This window comes from Castor canadensis, chromosome 19 (assembly GCF_047511655.1).
Source record: "Castor canadensis chromosome 19, mCasCan1.hap1v2, whole genome shotgun sequence".
Classification (NCBI taxonomy): Eukaryota; Metazoa; Chordata; class Mammalia; order Rodentia; family Castoridae; genus Castor; species Castor canadensis.
In genome coordinates, this window is record NC_133404.1 from 17,975,671 (window position 1) to 17,997,848 (window position 22,178).

The following is a 22,178-nucleotide window of genomic DNA, read 5'->3' on the forward strand; positions in this document are numbered from 1 at the left end:
TACAGGACATATTTAGCTCAAAAACTTACGCAATTCTAACAGTGAAAAAAGGTGCAAGACGAAGCAGCTTCTACCATAGAATGTCTTCATTTGAGGGATACATCTGTTTTTTCAATTCAGCTGAAGAGGCCTATTTGGAGCAAAAAGTGCCTGTCTCCACCTTGCAACACCTAACTTGCAGGAAGTATTCCTTTCGACAACTAACTCAATTCTCACTGGGAAACAATGTGCTATTCGCTACTGCTTCTCACACACGTAGTTTTCTTTTCAGGTATGCATGTGTTTCTTCAAATCCTGCATAGGCCTATTTTGAACAAAATTTGCCTACTTCTGCTTTCCAAAACATGAGATGCAGGAAGTGTTCCCTTCCACAACCTACTCAGTTCTCACAGGGAAACGCTGTGCTACATGCTCCTGCTTCTAACACAGATGAGTTCATTTTGAGAGGTATATGTGTTCCTTCACCATAGCTGAATAGGCCTATTTCAAACAAACTGAGCCCTTCCCCAAATTGAAAATGACGATTTGAAAGAAGTATTCCTTTCAAAAACCAACTCAAATGTGTAGGGAAACAATCTGCTTCATGCTCTTGCTTCTAACACAAAAGAGTGTCCTTCGAGAGACACATGTGATTCTTCACCTAAGCTAATAGACCTATTGGGTGTAAGAGAGCCTATGTCCACCTTGAAAAACCCACGCTGCAAGAAGTATTCCTTTCACAAACTAACTCAATCCTCACAGGGAAACAATGGGCTACATGCTACTGCTTCTAACACAAGTGGGTTTCTTTCCAGAGAATTATGTGTTTAACTAATTCAGCTCAACAGGCTTATTAGGCCCAAAGGGAGCCCATCTCTGCCTTGAAAAACACAGGTTGCAGGAAGTGTTGCCTTCTAAAACTTACTCAGTTCTCACAGGGAAACAACGTGCTAGATGCTCCTGCTTCTAACACAAACGGGTTTCGTTCCAGACATATATGTGTTTCCTCAACCTAGCTCAATAGGCCTATTTGAACCAACGATAGCCCATCTCTACCTTGAAAAACACACATTGCAGGAACTATTCCTCTCAAAAACTTCCTCCATTCTCTCAGGGAAACAAGGTGCTAGGCGCTCCTGCTGCTAACACAAAGAAGTTTCTTTGCAGAGAAACACGTATTTCTTCAACTCAGCTCAATAGGCCTATTTGAAAAAAGTGAACCAATGGTGAACCAAGGTAGCCGATCTCTCCTTTGAAAACCCCATCGTGAACGAAGGATTCCATTAAACACGATCTCAATTCTCACAGGAAAACTATCTGCTAGGTGCTCCTGCTTCCAACATACATGTTTTTCTTTGGAGAAATTCATGTCTTTCTTCTACTTAGTTAAGCAGGCCTATTGGGAACAAAGTGAGCCTTTCTCCACATTGAAAACTATAATTTGCAGGAAGTATTCCTTTCAAAAACTAACTCAACTCTCACTGTGAAACAATGTGCAACATCCTCCTGCTCGGAAAACAAATGGGTTTCTTTCGAGAGATACAAAAGTGTTTCTTTCACTCAGTTGAACGTTCCTATTTGGAAAAAAGAGAGCCTATCTCCACCTTGAAACTCCTCCATGGCACAACCTATTCCTTTCAACAACTTACTCAACTCTCACAGGAAAACAGTGTGATAGATGCTCCTGCTGTAGCATACATGGTTTTCATTGGAGAGACACATGTGCTTCTTCTACTCAGGTCAACAGGTCTCTCGAAGAAAGAGAACCTATCTGCAACTTGAGGAACCTATGTTACACGAAGTATTCCTCTCAAAAACCAACTCCGTTCTCACAGGAAACAATGTGCTAGATACTGCAGATTCTAACATGGATGGTTTTCTTCGAGAGATATATGTATTTCTTCAACTTAGCTGAATAGGCCGATTAGGAAGAAAAGGAGCCTGTCTCCGCATTGAAAAGTGTAATTTGCAGGTAGTATTCCTTTCCAAAATTAACTCAATTCTCTAGGGAAGCAATGTGCTAGATGCTCCTGCTACTAAAACAAATGTGTTTCTTTCCAGAGAATCATGTGTTTCTAAAATTCAGCTGAATAGGCCTGTATGGAGCCAAGAAAGCCTATATCCTCTTGAAAAACTAAGCTTCCCGAAGGATTCCTTTCAAAAGGTTTCTCAATTCTCACTGGTAAACAAAGTTCTACATGCTCCTGCTTCGAACACTACTGGGTTTGTTTCGAGACATACATGCGTTTCGTCAACTCAGCTGAATAGGCCTATATGCAGCAAAGAGATCCTATCTCCACCCTGAAGAAGCCACGTTGCAAGAAGTATTCCTTTCAAAACCTAACTCAATTCTCACAGAGAAACAATGTGCTAGCTGCTCCTCCTCTGACATAGATGATTTTCTTTGGAGCGATACCTGTGCTTCTTCAATCATCTGAATAGGCCTGTTTCGAACAAAATCAGCCTTTCTTCACCTTGAAAGTGCTAAGTTGTAGGAAGTATTCTTTCAAAAACTAACTCAGTTCTCACAGGGAAACAATGTGCTAGATGCTGCAGCTTCTAATGTAGATGGTTTTCCTCAGAGAGATACATGTGATTCTTCAACTCAGCTCAATAGGCCTGTTTGGAAGAAACAGAACCTCTCTCCACCTTCAGTAACCAAGTGGCACAAAGTACTCCTTTCAAATACTAAATCAATTCTCACAGGATAACACTATGCTGGATGCTGCTGCTTCTATCAGAAATGACTCTCTTTCAGGAGACACATGTGTTTCTTCAACTCAGCACAATAAGCTTATGGAACAAAGAGACCCTATCTGCCCTTTGAAAAGCCCACGTTGCAGGACGTATTCCATTCACAACTTACTAAATCCTCACTGGGAAACAATGTGCTAGGTGCTGCAGCTTGTAACCTAGATGGTTTTCTTTGGAGAGATACATGTGTTTCTTCAACTCAGCTGAATAGGCCTATTTGGAACAAACAGAGCCTACTTCCACCTGGAAACACCTGTGCTGCAGGACGAGTTCTTTTCCAAAAGTCAAAGAATTCTCGCTTGGAAGAAGTGTGCTAGATCCTCCTGCTTCTAACACACGTGGTTTTCTTTTGAGAGAAACCTGTCTTTCTTCAAACCAGCTGAATAGGCCTACTTTGAACCAAATGAGGATATCCCTCCCTGTAAATACATAAGTGGCAAGAGGTATTCCATTCAAAAACATCCTCAATTCTCACATGTAAACAATATGCTATGTGCTCCTGCTTCTAACACAGATGGTTTTCCTTCGAAAGATACATGTGTTTCCTCAACTCAGCTGGATAGGCTTATTTGTAACAAAATGAGCCTTTATCCACCTTCAATACTCTGAGTTACAGGACATATTTAGCTCAAAAACTTACGCAATTCTAACAGTGAAAAAGGGTGCAAGACGAAGCAGCTTCTACCATAGAATGTCTTCTTTTGAGGGATACATCTGTTTCTTCAATTCAGCTGAAGAGGCCTATTTGGAGCAAAAAGTGCCTGTCTCCACCTTGCAACACCTAACTTGCAGGAAGTATTCCTTTCGACAACTAACTCAATTCTCACTGGGAAACAATGTGCTATTCGCTACTGCTTCTCACACACGTAGTTTTCTTTTCAGGTATGCATGTGTTTCTTCAAATCCTGCATAGGCCTATTTTGAACAAAATTTGCCTACTTCTGCTTTCCAAAACATGAGATGCAGGAAGTGTTCCCTTCCACAACCTACTCAGTTCTCACAGGGAAATGCTGTGCTACATGCTCCTGCTTCTAACACAGATGAGTTCATTTTGAGAGGTATATGTGTTCCTTCACCATAGCTGAATAGGCCTATTTCAAACAAACTGAGCCCTTCCCCAAATTGAAAATGACGATTTGAAAGAAGTATTCCTTTCAAAAACCAACTCAAATGTGTAGGGAAACAATCTGCTTGATGCTCTTGCTTCTAACACAAAAGAGTGTCCTTCGAGAGACACATGTGATTCTTCACCTAAGCTAATAGACCTATTGGGTGTAAGAGAGCCTATGTCCACCTTGAAAAACCCACGCTGCAAGAAGTATTCCTTTCACAAACTAACTCAATCCTCACAGGGAAACAATGGGCTACATGCTACTGCTTCTAACACAAGTGGGTTTCTTTCCAGAGAATTATGTGTTTAACTAATTCAGCTCAACAGGCTTATTAGGCCCAAAGGGAGCCCATCTCTGCCTTGAAAAACACAGGTTGCAGGAAGTGTTGCCTTCTAAAACTTACTCAGTTCTCACAGGGAAACAACGTGCTAGATGCTCCTGCTTCTAACATAAACGGGTTTCGTTCCAGACATATATGTGTTTCCTCAACCTAGCTCAATAGGCCTATTTGAACCAACGATAGCCCATCTCTACCTTGAAAAACACACATTGCAGGAACTATTCCTCTCAAAAACTTCCTCCATTCTCTCAGGGAAACAAGGTGCTAGGCGCTCCTGCTGCTAACACAAAGAAGTTTCTTTGCAGAGAAACACGTATTTCTTCAACTCAGCTCAATAGGCCTATTTGAAAAAAGTGAACCAATGGTGAACCAAGGTAGCCGATCTTTCCTTTGAAAACCCCATCGTGAACGAAGGATTCCTTTCAACACGATCTCAATTCTCACAGGAAAACTATCTGCTAGGTGCTCCTGCTTCCAACAAACATGTTTTTCTTTGGAGAAATTCATGTCTTTCTTCTACTTAGTTAAGCAGGCCTATTGGGAACAAAGTGAGCCTTTCTCCACATTGAAAACTATAATTTGCAGGAAGTATTCCTTTCAAAAACTAACTCAACTCTCACTGTGAAACAATGTGCAACATCCTCCTGCTCGGAAAACAAATGGGTTTCTTTCGAGAGATACAAAAGTGTTTCTTTCACTCAGTTGAACGTTCCTATTTGGAAAAAAGAGAGCCTATCTCCACCTTGAAACTCCTCCATGGCACAACCTATTCCTTTCAACAACTTACTCAACTCTCACAGGAAAACAGTGTGATAGATGCTCCTGCTGTAACATACATGGTTTTCATTGGAGAGACACATGTGCTTCTTCTACTCTGGTCAACAGGTCTCTCGAAGAAAGAGAACCTATCTGCAACTTGAGGAACCTATGTTACACGAAGTATTCCTCTCAAAAACCAACTCCGTTCTCACAGGAAACAATGTGCTAGATCCTGCAGATTCTAACATGGATGGTTTTCTTCGAGAGATATATGTATTTCTTCAACTTAGCTGAATAGGCCGATTAGGAAGAAAAGGAGCCTGTCTCCGCATTGAAAAGTGTAATTTGCAGGTAGTATTCCTTTCCAAAATTAACTCAATTCTCTAGGGAAGCAATGTGCTAGATGCTCCTGCTACTAAAACAAATGTGTTTCTTTCCAGAGAATCATGTGTTTCTAAAATTCAGCTGAATAGGCCTGTATGGAGCAAAGAAAGCCTATATCCTCTTGAAAAACTAAGCTTCCCGAAGGATTCCTTTCAAAAGGTTTCTCAATTCTCACTGGTAAACAAAGTTCTACATGCTCCTGCTTCGAACACTACTGGGTTTGTTTCGAGACATACATGCGTTTCGTCAACTCAGCTGAATAGGCCTATATGCAGCAAAGAGATCCTATCTCCACCCTGAAGAAGCCACGTTGCAAGAAGTATTCCTTTCAAAACCTAACTCAATTCTCACAGAGAAACAATGTGCTAGCTGCTCCTCCTCTGACATAGATGATTTTCTTTGGAGCGATACCTGTGCTTCTTCAATCATCTGAATAGGCCTGTTTCGAACAAAATCAGCCTTTCTTCACCTTGAAAGTGCTAAGTTGTAGGAAGTATTCTTTCAAAAACTAACTCAGTTCTCACAGGGAAACAATGTGCTAGATGCTGCAGCTTCTAATGTAGATGGTTTTCCTCAGAGAGATACATGTGATTCTTCAACTCAGCTCAATAGGCCTGTTTGGAAGAAACAGAACCTCTCTCCACCTTCAGTAACCAAGTGGCACAAAGTACTCCTTTCAAATACTAAATCAATTCTCACAGGATAACACTATGCTGGATGCTGCTGCTTCTATCAGAAATGACTCTCTTTCAGGAGACACATGTGTTTCTTCAACTCAGCACAATAAGCTTATGGAGCAAAGAGACCCTATCTGCCCTTTGAAAAGCCCACGTTGCAGGACGTATTCCATTCACAACTTACTAAATCCTCACTGGGAAACAATGTGCTAGGTGCTGCAGCTTGTAACCTAGATGGTTTTCTTTCGAGAGATACATGTGTTTCTTCAACTCAGCTGAATAGGCCTATTTGGAACAAACAGAGCCTACCTCCACCTGGAAACACCTGTGCTGCAGGACGAGTTCTTTTCCAAAAGTCAAACAATTCTCGCTTGGAAGAAGTGTGCTAGATCCTCCTGCTTCTAACACACGTGGTTTTCTTTTGAGAGAAACCTGTCTTTCTTCAAACCAGCTGAATAGGCCTACTTTGAACCAAATGAGGATATCCCTCCCTGTAAATACATAAGTGGCAAGAGGTATTCCATTCAAAAACATCCTCAATTCTCACATGTAAACAATATGCTATGTGCTCCTGCTTCTAACACAGATGGTTTTCCTTCGAAAGATACATGTGTTTCCTCAACTCAGCTGAATAGGCTTATTTGTAACAAAATGAGCCTTTATCCACCTTCAATACTCTGAGTTACAGGACATATTTAGCTCAAAAACTTACGCAATTCTAACAGTGAAAAAGGGTGCAAGACGAAGCAGCTTCTACCATAGAATGTCTTCTTTTGAGGGATACATCTGTTTCTTCAATTCAGCTGAAGAGGCCTATTTGGAGCAAAAAGTGCCTGTCTCCACCTTGCAACACCTAACTTGCAGGAAGTATTCCTTTCGACAACTAACTCAATTCTCACTGGGAAACAATGTGCTATTCGCTACTGCTTCTCACACACGTAGTTTTCTTTTCAGGTATGCATGTGTTTCTTCAAATCCTGCATAGGCCTATTTTGAAAAAAATTTGCCTACTTCTGCTTTCCAAAACATGAGATGCAGGAAGTGTTCCCTTCCACAACCTACTCAGTTCTCACAGGGAAACGCTGTGCTACATGCTCCTGCTTCTAACACAGATGAGTTCATTTTGAGAGGTATATGTGTTCCTTCACCATAGCTGAATAGGCCTATTTCAAACAAACTGAGCCCTTCCCCAAATTGAAAATGACGATTTGAAAGAAGTATTCCTTTCAAAAACCAACTCAAATGTGTAGGGAAACAATCTGCTTGATGCTCTTGCTTCTAACACAAAAGAGTGTCCTTCGAGAGACACATGTGATTCTTCACCTAAGCTAATAGACCTATTGGGTGTAAGAGAGCCTATGTCCACCTTGAAAAACCCACGCTGCAAGAAGTATTCCTTTCACAAACTAACTCAATCCTCACAGGGAAACAATGGGCTACATGCTACTGCTTCTAACACAAGTGGGTTTCTTTCCAGAGAATTATGTGTTTAACTAATTCAGCTCAACAGGCTTATTAGGCCCAAAGGGAGCCCATCTCTGCCTTGAAAAACACAGGTTGCAGGAAGTGTTGCCTTCTAAAACTTACTCAGTTCTCACAGGGAAACAACGTGCTAGATGCTCCTGCTTCTAACACAAACGGGTTTCGTTCCAGACATATATGTGTTTCCTCAACCTAGCTCAATAGGCCTATTTGAACCAACGATAGCCCATCTCTACCTTGAAAAACACACATTGCAGGAACTATTCCTCTCAAAAACTTCCTCCATTCTCTCAGGGAAACAAGGTGCTAGGCGCTCCTGCTGCTAACACAAAGAAGTTTCTTTGCAGAGAAACACGTATTTCTTCAACTCAGCTCAATAGGCCTATTTGAAAAAAGTGAACCAATGGTGAACCAAGGTAGCCGATCTCTCCTTTGAAAACCCCATCGTGAACGAAGGATTCCTTTCAACACGATCTCAATTCTCACAGGAAAACTATCTGCTAGGTGCTCCTGCTTCCAACAAACATGTTTTTCTTTGGAGAAATTCATGTCTTTCTTCTACTTAGTTAAGCAGGCCTATTGGGAACAAAGTGAGCCTTTCTCCACATTGAAAACTATAATTTGCAGGAAGTATTCCTTTCAAAAACTAACTCAACTCTCACTGTGAAACAATGTGCAACATCCTCCTGCTCAGAAAACAAATGGGTTTCTTTCGAGAGATACAAAAGTGTTTCTTTCACTCAGTTGAACGTTCCTATTTGGAAAAAAGAGAGCCTATCTCCACCTTGAAACTCCTCCATGGCACAACCTATTCCTTTCAACAACTTACTCAACTCTCACAGGAAAACAGTGTGATAGATGCTCCTGCTGTAACATACATGGTTTTCATTGGAGAGACACATGTGCTTCTTCTACTCAGGTCAACAGGTCTCTCGAAGAAAGAGAACCTATCTGCAACTTGAGGAACCTATGTTACACGAAGTATTCCTCTCAAAAACCAACTCCGTTCTCACAGGAAACAATGTGCTAGATACTGCAGATTCTAACATGGATGGTTTTCTTCGAGAGATATATGTATTTCTTCAACTTAGCTGAATAGGCCGATTAGGAAGAAAAGGAGCCTGTCTCCGCATTGAAAAGTGTAATTTGCAGGTAGTATTCCTTTCCAAAATTAACTCAATTCTCTAGGGAAGCAATGTGCTAGATGCTCCTGCTACTAAAACAAATGTGTTTCTTTCCAGAGAATCATGTGTTTCTAAAATTCAGCTGAATAGGCCTGTATGGAGCCAAGAAAGCCTATATCCTCTTGAAAAACTAAGCTTCCCGAAGGATTCCTTTCAAAAGGTTTCTCATTTCTCACTGGTAAACAAAGTTCTACATGCTCCTGCTTCGAACACTACTGGGTTTGTTTCGAGACATACATGCGTTTCGTCAACTCAGCTGAATAAGCCTATATGCAGCAAAGAGATCCTATCTCCACCCTGAAGAAGCCACCTTGCAAGAAGTATTCCTTTCAAAACCTAAGTCAATTCTCACAGAGAAACAATGTGCTAGCTACTCCTCCTCTGACATAGATGATTTTCTTTGGAGCGATACATGTGCTTCTTCAATCATCTGAATAGGCCTGTTTCGAACAAAATCAGCCTTTCTTCACCTTGAAAGTGCTAAGTTGTAGGAAGTATTCTTTCAAAAACTAACTCAGTTCTCACAGGGAAACAATGTGCTAGATGCTGCAGCTTCTAATGTAGATGGTTTTCCCCAGAGAGATACATGTGATTCTTCACCTCAGCTCAATAGGCCTGTTTGGAAGAAACAGAACCTCTCTCCACCTTCAGTAACCAAGTGGCACAAAGTACTCCTTTCAAATACTAAATCAATTCTCACAGGATAACACTATGCTGGATGCTGCTGCTTCTATCAGAAATGACTCTCTTTCAGGAGACACATGTGTTTCTTCAACTCAGCACAATAAGCTTATGGAACAAAGAGACCCTATCTGCCCTTTGAAAAGCCCACGTTGCAGGACGTATTCCATTCACAACTTACTAAATCCTCACTGGGAAACAATGTGCTAGGTGCTGCAGCTTGTAACCTAGATGGTTTTCTTTGGAGAGATACATGTGTTTCTTTAACTCAGCTGAATAGGCCTATTTGGAACAAACAGAGCCTGCCTCCACCTGGAAACACCTGTGCTGCAGGACGAGTTCTTTTCCAAAAGTCAAAGAATTCTCGCTTGGAAGAAGTGTGCTAGATCCTCCTGCTTCTAACACACATGGTTTTCTTTTGAGAGAAACCTGTCTTTCTTCAAACCAGCTGAATAGGCCTACTTTGAAGCAAATGAGGATATCCCTCCCTGTAAATACATAAGTGGCAAGAGGTATTCCATTCAAAAACATCCTCAATTCTCACATGTAAACAATATGCTATGTGCTCCTGCTTCTAACACAGATGGTTTTTCTTCGAAAGATACATGTGTTTCCTCAACTCAGCTGAATAGGCTTATTTGTAACAAAATGAGCCTTTATCCACCTTCAATACTCTGAGTTACAGGACATATTTAGCTCAAAAACTTACGCAATTCTAACAGTGAAAAAAGGTGCAAGACGAAGCAGCTTCTACCATAGAATGTCTTCTTTTGAGGGATACATCTGTTTCTTCAATTCAGCTGAAGAGGCCTATTTGGAGCAAAAAGTGCCTGTCTCCACCTTGCAACACCTAACTTGCAGGAAGTATTCCTTTCGACAACTAACTCAATTCTCACTGGGAAACAATGTGCTATTCGCTACTGCTTCTCACACACGTAGTTTTCTTTTCAGGTATGCATGTGTTTCTTCAAATCCTGCATAGGACTATTTTGAACAAAATTTGCCTACTTCTGCTTTCCAAAACATGAGATGCAGGAAGTGTTCCCTTCCACAACCTACTCAGTTCTCACAGGGAAACGCTGTGCTACATGCTCCTGCTTCTAACACAGATGAGTTCATTTTGAGAGGTATATGTGTTCCTTCACCCTAGCTGCATAGGCCTATTTCAAACAAACTGAGCCCTTCCCCAAATTGAAAATGACGATTTGAAAGAAGTATTCCTTTCTAAAACCAACTCAAATGTGTAGGGAAACAATCTGCTTGATGCTCTTGCTTCTAACACAAAAGAGTATCCTTCGAGAGACACATGTGATTCTTCACCTAAGCTAATAGACCTATTGGGTGTAAGAGAGCCTATGTCCACCTTGAAAAACCCACGCTGCAAGAAGTATTCCTTTCACAAACTAACTCAATCCTCACAGGGAAACAATGGGCTACATGCTACTGCTTCTAACACATGTGGGTTTCTTTCCAGAGAATTATGTGTTTAACTAATTTAGCTCAACAGGCTTATTAGGCCCAAAGGGAGCCCATCTCTGCCTTGAAAAACACAGGTTGCAGGAAGTGTTGCCTTCTAAAACTTACTCAGTCCTCACAGGGAAACAACGTGCTAGATGCTCCTGCTTCTAACACAAACGGGTTTCTTTCCAGACATATATGTGTTTCCTCAACCTAGCTCAATAGGCCTATTTGAACCAACGATAGCCCATCTCTACCTTTGAAAAACACACATTGCAGGAACTATTCCTCTCAAAAACTTCCTCCATTCTCTCAGGGAAACAAGGTGCTAGGCGCTCCTGCTGCTAACACAAAGAAGTTTCTTTGCAGAGAAACACGTATTTCTTCAACTCAGCTCAATAGGCCTATTTGAAAAAAGTGAACCAATGGAGAACCAAGGTTGCCGATCTCTCCTTTGAAAACCCCATCGTGAACGAAGGATTCCTTTCACCACGATCTCAATTCTCACAGGAAAACTATCTGCTAGGTGCTCCTGCTTCCAACAAACATGTTTTTCTTTGGAGAAATTCATGTCTTTCTTCTACTTAGTTAAGCAGGCCTATTGGGAACAAAGTGAGCCTTTCTCCACATTGAAAACTATAATTTGCAGGAAGTATTCCTTTCAAAAACTAACTCAACTCTCACTGTGAAACAATGTGCAACATCCTCCTGCTCGGAAAACAAATGGGTTTCTTTCGAGAGATACAAAAGTGTTTCTTTCACTCAGTTGAACGTTCCTATTTGGAAAAAAGAGAGCCTATCTCCACCTTGAAACTCCTCCATGGCACAACCTATTCCTTTCAACAACTTACTCAACTCTCACAGGAAAACAGTGTGATAGATGCTCCTGCTGTAGCATACATGGTTTTCATTGGAGAGACACATGTGCTTCTTCTACTCAGGTCAACAGGTCTCTCGAAGAAAGAGAACCTATCTGCAACTTGAGGAACCTATGTTACACGAAGTATTCCTCTCAAAAACCAACTCCGTTCTCACAGGAAACAATGTGCTAGATACTGCAGATTCTAACATGGATGGTTTTCTTCGAGAGATATATGTATTTCTTCAACTTAGCTGAATAGGCCGATTAGGAAGAAAAGGAGCCTGTCTCCGCATTGAAAAGTGTAATTTGCAGGTAGTATTCCTTTCCAAAATTAACTCAATTCTCTAGGGAAGCAATGTGCTAGATGCTCCTGCTACTAAAACAAAAGTGTTTCTTTCCAGAGAATCATGTGTTTCTAAAATTCAGCTGAATAGGCCTGTATGGAGCAAAGAAAGCCTATATCCTCTTGAAAAACTAAGCTTCCCGAAGGATTCCTTTCAAAAGGTTTCTCAATTCTCACTGGTAAACAAAGTTCTACATGCTCCTGCTTCGAACACTACTGGGTTTGTTTCGAGACATACATGCGTTTCGTCAACTCAGCTGAATAGGCCTATATGCAGCAAAGAGATCCTATCTCCACCCTGAAGAAGCCACGTTGCAAGAAGTATTCCTTTCAAAACCTAACTCAATTCTCACAGAGAAACAATGTGCTAGCTGCTCCTCCTCTGACATAGATGATTTTCTTTGGAGCGAAACATGTGCTTCTTCAATCATCTGAATAGGCCTGTTTCGAACAAAATCAGCCTTTCTTCACCTTGAAAGTGCTAAGTTGTAGGAAGTATTCTTTCAAAAACTAACTCAGTTCTCACAGGGAAACAATGTGCTAGATGCTGCAGCTTCTAATGTAGATGGTTTTCCTCAGAGAGATACATGTGATTCTTCAACTCAGCTCAATAGGCCTGTTTGGAAGAAACAGAACCTCTCTCCACCTTCAGTAACCAAGTGGCACAAAGTACTCCTTTCAAATACTAAATCAATTCTCACAGGATAACACTATGCTGGATGCTGCTGCTTCTATCAGAAATGACTCTCTTTCAGGAGACACATGTGTTTCTTCAACTCAGCACAATAAGCTTATGGAACAAAGAGACCCTATCTGCCCTTTGAAAAGCCCACGTTGCAGGACGTATTCCATTCACAACTTACTAAATCCTCACTGGGAAACAATGTGCTAGGTGCTGCAGCTTGTAACCTAGATGGTTTTCTTTGGAGAGATACATGTGTTTCTTTAACTCAGCTGAATAGGCCTATTTGGAACAAACAGAGCCTGCCTCCACCTGGAAACACCTGTGCTGCAGGACGAGTTCTTTTCCAAAAGTCAAAGAATTCTCGCTTGGAAGAAGTGTGCTAGATCCTCCTGCTTCTAACACACATGGTTTTCTTTTGAGAGAAACCTGTCTTTCTTCAAACCAGCTGAATAGGCCTACTTTGAAGCAAATGAGGATATCCCTCCCTGTAAATACATAAGTGGCAAGAGGTATTCCATTCAAAAACATCCTCAATTCTCACATGTAAACAATATGCTATGTGCTCCTGCTTCTAACACAGATGGTTTTTCTTCGAAAGATACATGTGTTTCCTCAACTCAGCTGAATAGGCTTATTTGTAACAAAATGAGCCTTTATTCACCTTCAATACTCTGAGTTACAGGACATATTTAGCTCAAAAACTTACGCAATTCTAACAGTGAAAAAAGGTGCAAGACGAAGCAGCTTCTACCATAGAATGTCTTCTTTTGAGGGATACATCTGTTTCTTCAATTCAGCTGAAGAGGCCTATTTGGAGCAAAAAGTGCCTGTCTCCACCTTGCAACACCTAACTTGCAGGAAGTATTCCTTTCGACAACTAACTCAATTCTCACTGGGAAACAATGTGCTATTCGCTACTGCTCCTCACACACGTAGTTTTCTTTTCAGGTATGCATGTGTTTCTTCAAATCCTGCATAGGACTATTTTGAACAAAATTTGCCTACTTCTGCTTTCCAAAACATGAGATGCAGGAAGTGTTCCCTTCCACAACCTACTCAGTTCTCACAGGGAAACGCTGTGCTACATGCTCCTGCTTCTAACACAGATGAGTTCATTTTGAGATGTATATGTGTTCCTTCACCCTAGCTGCATAGGCCTATTTCAAACAAACTGAGCCCTTCCCCAAATTGAAAATGACGATTTGAAAGAAGTATTCCTTTCTAAAACCAACTCAAATGTGTAGGGAAACAATCTGCTTGATGCTCTTGCTTCTAACACAAAAGAGTATCCTTCGAGAGACACATGTGATTCTTCACCTAAGCTAATAGACCTATTGGGTGTAAGAGAGCCTATGTCCACCTTGAAAAACCCACGCTGCAAGAAGTATTCCTTTCACAAACTAACTCAATCCTCACAGGGAAACAATGGGCTACATGCTACTGCTTCTAACACATGTGGGTTTCTTTCCAGAGAATTATGTGTTTAACTAATTTAGCTCAACAGGCTTATTAGGCCCAAAGGGAGCCCATCTCTGCCTTGAAAAACACAGGTTGCAGGAAGTGTTGCCTTCTAAAACTTACTCAGTCCTCACAGGGAAACAACGTGCTAGATGCTCCTGCTTCTAACACAAACGGGTTTCTTTCCAGACATATATGTGTTTCCTCAACCTAGCTCAATAGGCCTATTTGAACCAACGATAGCCCATCTCTACCTTTGAAAAACACACATTGCAGGAACTATTCCTCTCAAAAACTTCCTCCATTCTCTCAGGGAAACAAGGTGCTAGGCGCTCCTGCTGCTAACACAAAGAAGTTTCTTTGCAGAGAAACACGTATTTCTTCAACTCAGCTCAATAGGCCTATTTGAAAAAAGTGAACCAATGGAGAACCAAGGTTGCCGATCTCTCCTTTGAAAACCCCATCGTGAACGAAGGATTCCTTTCACCACGATCTCAATTCTCACAGGAAAACTATCTGCTAGGTGCTCCTGCTTCCAACAAACATGTTTTTCTTTGGAGAAATTCATGTCTTTCTTCTACTTAGTTAAGCAGGCCTATTGGGAACAAAGTGAGCCTTTCTCCACATTGAAAACTATAATTTGCAGGAAGTATTCCTTTCAAAAACTAACTCAACTCTCACTGTGAAACAATGTGCAACATCCTCCTGCTCGGAAAACAAATGGGTTTCTTTCGAGAGATACAAAAGTGTTTCTTTCACTCAGTTGAACGTTCCTATTTGGAAAAAAGAGAGCCTATCTCCACCTTGAAACTCCTCCATGGCACAACCTATTCCTTTCAACAACTTACTCAACTCTCACAGGAAAACAGTGTGATAGATGCTCCTGCTGTAGCATACATGGTTTTCATTGGAGAGACACATGTGCTTCTTCTACTCAGGTCAACAGGTCTCTCGAAGAAAGAGAACCTATCTGCAACTTGAGGAACCTATGTTACACGAAGTATTCCTCTCAAAAACCAACTCCGTTCTCACAGGAAACAATGTGCTAGATACTGCAGATTCTAACATGGATGGTTTTCTTCGAGAGATATATGTATTTCTTCAACTTAGCTGAATAGGCCGATTAGGAAGAAAAGGAGCCTGTCTCCGCATTGAAAAGTGTAATTTGCAGGTAGTATTCCTTTCCAAAATTAACTCAATTCTCTAGGGAAGCAATGTGCTAGATGCTCCTGCTACTAAAACAAAAGTGTTTCTTTCCAGAGAATCATGTGTTTCTAAAATTCAGCTGAATAGGCCTGTATGGAGCAAAGAAAGCCTATATCCTCTTGAAAAACTAAGCTTCCCGAAGGATTCCTTTCAAAAGGTTTCTCAATTCTCACTGGTAAACAAAGTTCTACATGCTCCTGCTTCGAACACTACTGGGTTTGTTTCGAGACATACATGCGTTTCGTCAACTCAGCTGAATAGGCCTATATGCAGCAAAGAGATCCTATCTCCACCCTGAAGAAGCCACGTTGCAAGAAGTATTCCTTTCAAAACCTAACTCAATTCTCACAGAGAAACAATGTGCTAGCTGCTCCTCCTCTGACATAGATGATTTTCTTTGGAGCGAAACATGTGCTTCTTCAATCATCTGAATAGGCCTGTTTCGAACAAAATCAGCCTTTCTTCACCTTGAAAGTGCTAAGTTGTAGGAAGTATTCTTTCAAAAACTAACTCAGTTCTCACAGGGAAACAATGTGCTAGATGCTGCAGCTTCTAATGTAGATGGTTTTCCTCAGAGAGATACATGTGATTCTTCAACTCAGCTCAATAGGCCTGTTTGGAAGAAACAGAACCTCTCTCCACCTTCAGTAACCAAGTGGCACAAAGTACTCCTTTCAAATACTAAATCAATTCTCACAGGATAACACTATGCTGGATGCTGCTGCTTCTATCAGAAATGACTCTCTTTCAGGAGACACATGTGTTTCTTCAACTCAGCACAATAAGCTTATGGAACAAAGAGACCCTATCTGCCCTTTGAAAAGCCCACGTTGCAGGACGTATTCCATTCACAACTTACTAAATCCTCACTGGGAAACAATGTGCTAGGTGCTGCAGCTTGTAACCTAGATGGTTTTCTTTGGAGAGATACATGTGTTTCTTTAACTCAGCTGAATAGGCCTATTTGGAACAAACAGAGCCTGCCTCCACCTGGAAACACCTGTGCTGCAGGACGAGTTCTTTTCCAAAAGTCAAAGAATTCTCGCTTGGAAGAAGTGTGCTAGATCCTCCTGCTTCTAACACACATGGTTTTCTTTTGAGAGAAACCTGTCTTTCTTCAAACCAGCTGAATAGGCCTACTTTGAAGCAAATGAGGATATCCCTCCCTGTAAATACATAAGTGGCAAGAGGTATTCCATTCAAAAACATCCTCAATTCTCACATGTAAACAATATGCTATGTGCTCCTGCTTCTAACACAGATGGTTTTTCTTCGAAAGATACATGTGTTTCCTCAACTCAGCTGAATAGGCTTATTTGTAACAAAATGAGCCTTTATTCACCTTCAATACTCTGAGTTACAGGACATATTTAGCTCAAAAACTTACGCAATTCTAACAGTGAAAAAAGGTGCAAGACGAAGCAGCTTCTACCATAGAATGTCTTCTTTTGAGGGATACATCTGTTTCTTCAATTCAGCTGAAGAGGCCTATTTGGAGCAAAAAGTGCCTGTCTCCACCTTGCAACACCTAACTTGCAGGAAGTATTCCTTTCGACAACTAACTCAATTCTCACTGGGAAACAATGTGCTATTCGCTACTGCTCCTCACACACGTAGTTTTCTTTTCAGGTATGCATGTGTTTCTTCAAATCCTGCATAGGACTATTTTGAACAAAATTTGCCTACTTCTGCTTTCCAAAACATGAGATGCAGGAAGTGTTCCCTTCCACAACCTACTCAGTTCTCACAGGGAAACGCTGTGCTACATGCTCCTGCTTCTAACACAGATGAGTTCATTTTGAGATGTATATGTGTTCCTTCACCCTAGCTGCATAGGCCTATTTCAAACAAACTGAGCCCTTCCCCAAATTGAAAATGACGATTTGAAAGAAGTATTCCTTTCTAAAACCAACTCAAATGTGTAGGGAAACAATCTGCTTGATGCTCTTGCTTCTAACACAAAAGAGTATCCTTCGAGAGACACATGTGATTCTTCACCTAAGCTAATAGACCTATTGGGTGTAAGAGAGCCTATGTCCACCTTGAAAAACCCACGCTGCAAGAAGTATTCCTTTCACAAACTAACTCAATCCTCACAGGGAAACAATGGGCTACATGCTACTGCTTCTAACACATGTGGGTTTCTTTCCAGAGAATTATGTGTTTAACTAATTTAGCTCAACAGGCTTATTAGGCCCAAAGGGAGCCCATCTCTGCCTTGAAAAACACAGGTTGCAGGAAGTGTTGCCTTCTAAAACTTACTCAGTCCTCACAGGGAAACAACGTGCTAGATGCTCCTGCTTCTAACACAAACGGGTTTCTTTCCAGACATATATGTGTTTCCTCAACCTAGCTCAATAGGCCTATTTGAACCAACGATAGCCCATCTCTACCTTTGAAAAACACACATTGCAGGAACTATTCCTCTCAAAAACTTCCTCCATTCTCTCAGGGAAACAAGGTGCTAGGCGCTCCTGCTGCTAACACAAAGAAGTTTCTTTGCAGAGAAACACGTATTTCTTCAACTCAGCTCAATAGGCCTATTTGAAAAAAGTGAACCAATGGAGAACCAAGGTTGCCGATCTCTCCTTTGAAAACCCCATCGTGAACGAAGGATTCCTTTCACCACGATCTCAATTCTCACAGGAAAACTATCTGCTAGGTGCTCCTGCTTCCAACAAACATGTTTTTCTTTGGAGAAATTCATGTCTTTCTTCTACTTAGTTAAGCAGGCCTATTGGGAACAAAGTGAGCCTTTCTCCACATTGAAAACTATAATTTGCAGGAAGTATTCCTTTCAAAAACTAACTCAACTCTCACTGTGAAACAATGTGCAACATCCTCCTGCTCGGAAAACAAATGGGTTTCTTTCGAGAGATACAAAAGTGTTTCTTTCACTCAGTTGAACGTTCCTATTTGGAAAAAAGAGAGCCTATCTCCACCTTGAAACTCCTCCATGGCACAACCTATTCCTTTCAACAACTTACTCAACTCTCACAGGAAAACAGTGTGATAGATGCTCCTGCTGTAGCATACATGGTTTTCATTGGAGAGACACATGTGCTTCTTCTACTCAGGTCAACAGGTCTCTCGAAGAAAGAGAACCTATCTGCAACTTGAGGAACCTATGTTACACGAAGTATTCCTCTCAAAAACCAACTCCGTTCTCACAGGAAACAATGTGCTAGATACTGCAGATTCTAACATGGATGGTTTTCTTCGAGAGATATATGTATTTCTTCAACTTAGCTGAATAGGCCGATTAGGAAGAAAAGGAGCCTGTCTCCGCATTGAAAAGTGTAATTTGCAGGTAGTATTCCTTTCCAAAATTAACTCAATTCTCTAGGGAAGCAATGTGCTAGATGCTCCTGCTACTAAAACAAAAGTGTTTCTTTCCAGAGAATCATGTGTTTCTAAAATTCAGCTGAATAGGCCTGTATGGAGCAAAGAAAGCCTATATCCTCTTGAAAAACTAAGCTTCCCGAAGGATTCCTTTCAAAAGGTTTCTCAATTCTCACTGGTAAACAAAGTTCTACATGCTCCTGCTTCGAACACTACTGGGTTTGTTTCGAGACATACATGCGTTTCGTCAACTCAGCTGAATAGGCCTATATGCAGCAAAGAGATCCTATCTCCACCCTGAAGAAGCCACGTTGCAAGAAGTATTCCTTTCAAAACCTAACTCAATTCTCACAGAGAAACAATGTGCTAGCTGCTCCTCCTCTGACATAGATGATTTTCTTTGGAGCGAAACATGTGCTTCTTCAATCATCTGAATAGGCCTGTTTCGAACAAAATCAGCCTTTCTTCACCTTGAAAGTGCTAAGTTGTAGGAAGTATTCTTTCAAAAACTAACTCAGTTCTCACAGGGAAACAATGTGCTAGATGCTGCAGCTTCTAATGTAGATGGTTTTCCTCAGAGAGATACATGTGATTCTTCAACTCAGCTCAATAGGCCTGTTTGGAAGAAACAGAACCTCTCTCCACCTTCAGTAACCAAGTGGCACAAAGTACTCCTTTCAAATACTAAATCAATTCTCACAGGATAACACTATGCTGGATGCTGCTGCTTCTATCAGAAATGACTCTCTTTCAGGAGACACATGTGTTTCTTCAACTCAGCACAATAAGCTTATGGAACAAAGAGAACCTATCTGCCCTTTGAAAAGCCCACGTTGCAGGACGTATTCCATTCACAACTTACTAAATCCTCACTGGGAAACAATGTGCTAGGTGCTGCAGCTTGTAACCTAGATGGTTTTCTTTGGAGAGATACATGTGTTTCTTTAACTCAGCTGAATAGGCCTATTTGGAACAAACAGAGCCTGCCTCCACCTGGAAACACCTGTGCTGCAGGACGAGTTCTTTTCCAAAAGTCAAAGAATTCTCGCTTGGAAGAAGTGTGCTAGATCCTCCTGCTTCTAACACACATGGTTTTCTTTTGAGAGAAACCTGTCTTTCTTCAAACCAGCTGAATAGGCCTACTTTGAACCAAATGAGGATATCCCTCCCTGTAAATACATAAGTGGCAAGAGGTATTCCATTCAAAAACATCCTCAATTCTCACATGTAAACAATATGCTATGTTCTCCTGCTTCTAACACAGATGGTTTTTCTTCGAAAGATACATGTGTTTCCTCAACTCAGCTGAATAGGCTTATTTGTAACAAAATGAGCCTTTATTCACCTTCAATACTCTGAGTTACAGGACATATTTAGCTCAAAAACTTACGCAATTCTAACAGTGAAAAAAGGTGCAAGACGAAGCAGCTTCTACCATAGAATGTCTTCTTTTGAGGGATACATCTGTTTCTTCAATTCAGCTGAAGAGGCCTATTTGGAGCAAAAAGTGCCTGTCTCCACCTTGCAACACCTAACTTGCAGGAAGTATTCCTTTCGACAACTAACTCAATTCTCACTGGGAAACAATGTGCTATTCGCTACTGCTTCTCACACACGTAGTTTTCTTTTCAGGTATGCATGTGTTTCTTCAAATCCTGCATAGGACTATTTTGAACAAAATTTGCCTACTTCTGCTTTCCAAAACATGAGATGCAGGAAGTGTTCCCTTCCACAACCTACTCAGTTCTCACAGGGAAACGCTGTGCTACATGCTCCTGCTTCTAACACAGATGAGTTCATTTTGAGAGGTATATGTGTTCCTTCACCCTAGCTGCATAGGCCTATTTCAAACAAACTGAGCCCTTCCCCAAATTGAAAATGACGATTTGAAAGAAGTATTCCTTTCTAAAACCAACTCAAATGTGTAGGGAAACAATCTGCTTGATGCTCTTGCTTCTAACACAAAAGAGTATCCTTCGAGAGACACATGTGATTCTTCACCTAAGCTAATAGACCTATTGGGTGTAAGAGAGCCTATGTCCACCTTGAAAAACCCACGCTGCAAGAAGTATTCCTTTCACAAACTAACTCAATCCTCACAGGGAAACAATGGGCTACATGCTACTGCTTCTAACACATGTGGGTTTCTTTCCAGAGAATTATGTGTTTAACTAATTTAGCTCAACAGGCTTATTAGGCCCAAAGGGAGCCCATCTCTGCCTTGAAAAACACAGGTTGCAGGAAGTGTTGCCTTCTAAAACTTACTCAGTCCTCACAGGGAAACAACGTGCTAGATGCTCCTGCTTCTAACACAAACGGGTTTCTTTCCAGACATATATGTGTTTCCTCAACCTAGCTCAATAGGCCTATTTGAACCAACGATAGCCCATCTCTACCTTTGAAAAACACACATTGCAGGAACTATTCCTCTCAAAAACTTCCTCCATTCTCTCAGGGAAACAAGGTGCTAGGCGCTCCTGCTGCTAACACAAAGAAGTTTCTTTGCAGAGAAACACGTATTTCTTCAACTCAGCTCAATAGGCCTATTTGAAAAAAGTGAACCAATGGAGAACCAAGGTTGCCGATCTCTCCTTTGAAAACCCCATCGTGAACGAAGGATTCCTTTCACCACGATCTCAATTCTCACAGGAAAACTATCTGCTAGGTGCTCCTGCTTCCAACAAACATGTTTTTCTTTGGAGAAATTCATGTCTTTCTTCTACTTAGTTAAGCAGGCCTATTGGGAACAAAGTGAGCCTTTCTCCACATTGAAAACTATAATTTGCAGGAAGTATTCCTTTCAAAAACTAACTCAACTCTCACTGTGAAACAATGTGCAACATCCTCCTGCTCGGAAAACAAATGGGTTTCTTTCGAGAGATACAAAAGTGTTTCTTTCACTCAGTTGAACGTTCCTATTTGGAAAAAAGAGAGCCTATCTCCACCTTGAAACTCCTCCATGGCACAACCTATTCCTTTCAACAACTTACTCAACTCTCACAGGAAAACAGTGTGATAGATGCTCCTGCTGTAGCATACATGGTTTTCATTGGAGAGACACATGTGCTTCTTCTACTCAGGTCAACAGGTCTCTCGAAGAAAGAGAACCTATCTGCAACTTGAGGAACCTATGTTACACGAAGTATTCCTCTCAAAAACCAACTCCGTTCTCACAGGAAACAATGTGCTAGATACTGCAGATTCTAACATGGATGGTTTTCTTCGAGAGATATATGTATTTCTTCAACTTAGCTGAATAGGCCGATTAGGAAGAAAAGGAGCCTGTCTCCGCATTGAAAAGTGTAATTTGCAGGTAGTATTCCTTTCCAAAATTAACTCAATTCTCTAGGGAAGCAATGTGCTAGATGCTCCTGCTACTAAAACAAAAGTGTTTCTTTCCAGAGAATCATGTGTTTCTAAAATTCAGCTGAATAGGCCTGTATGGAGCAAAGAAAGCCTATATCCTCTTGAA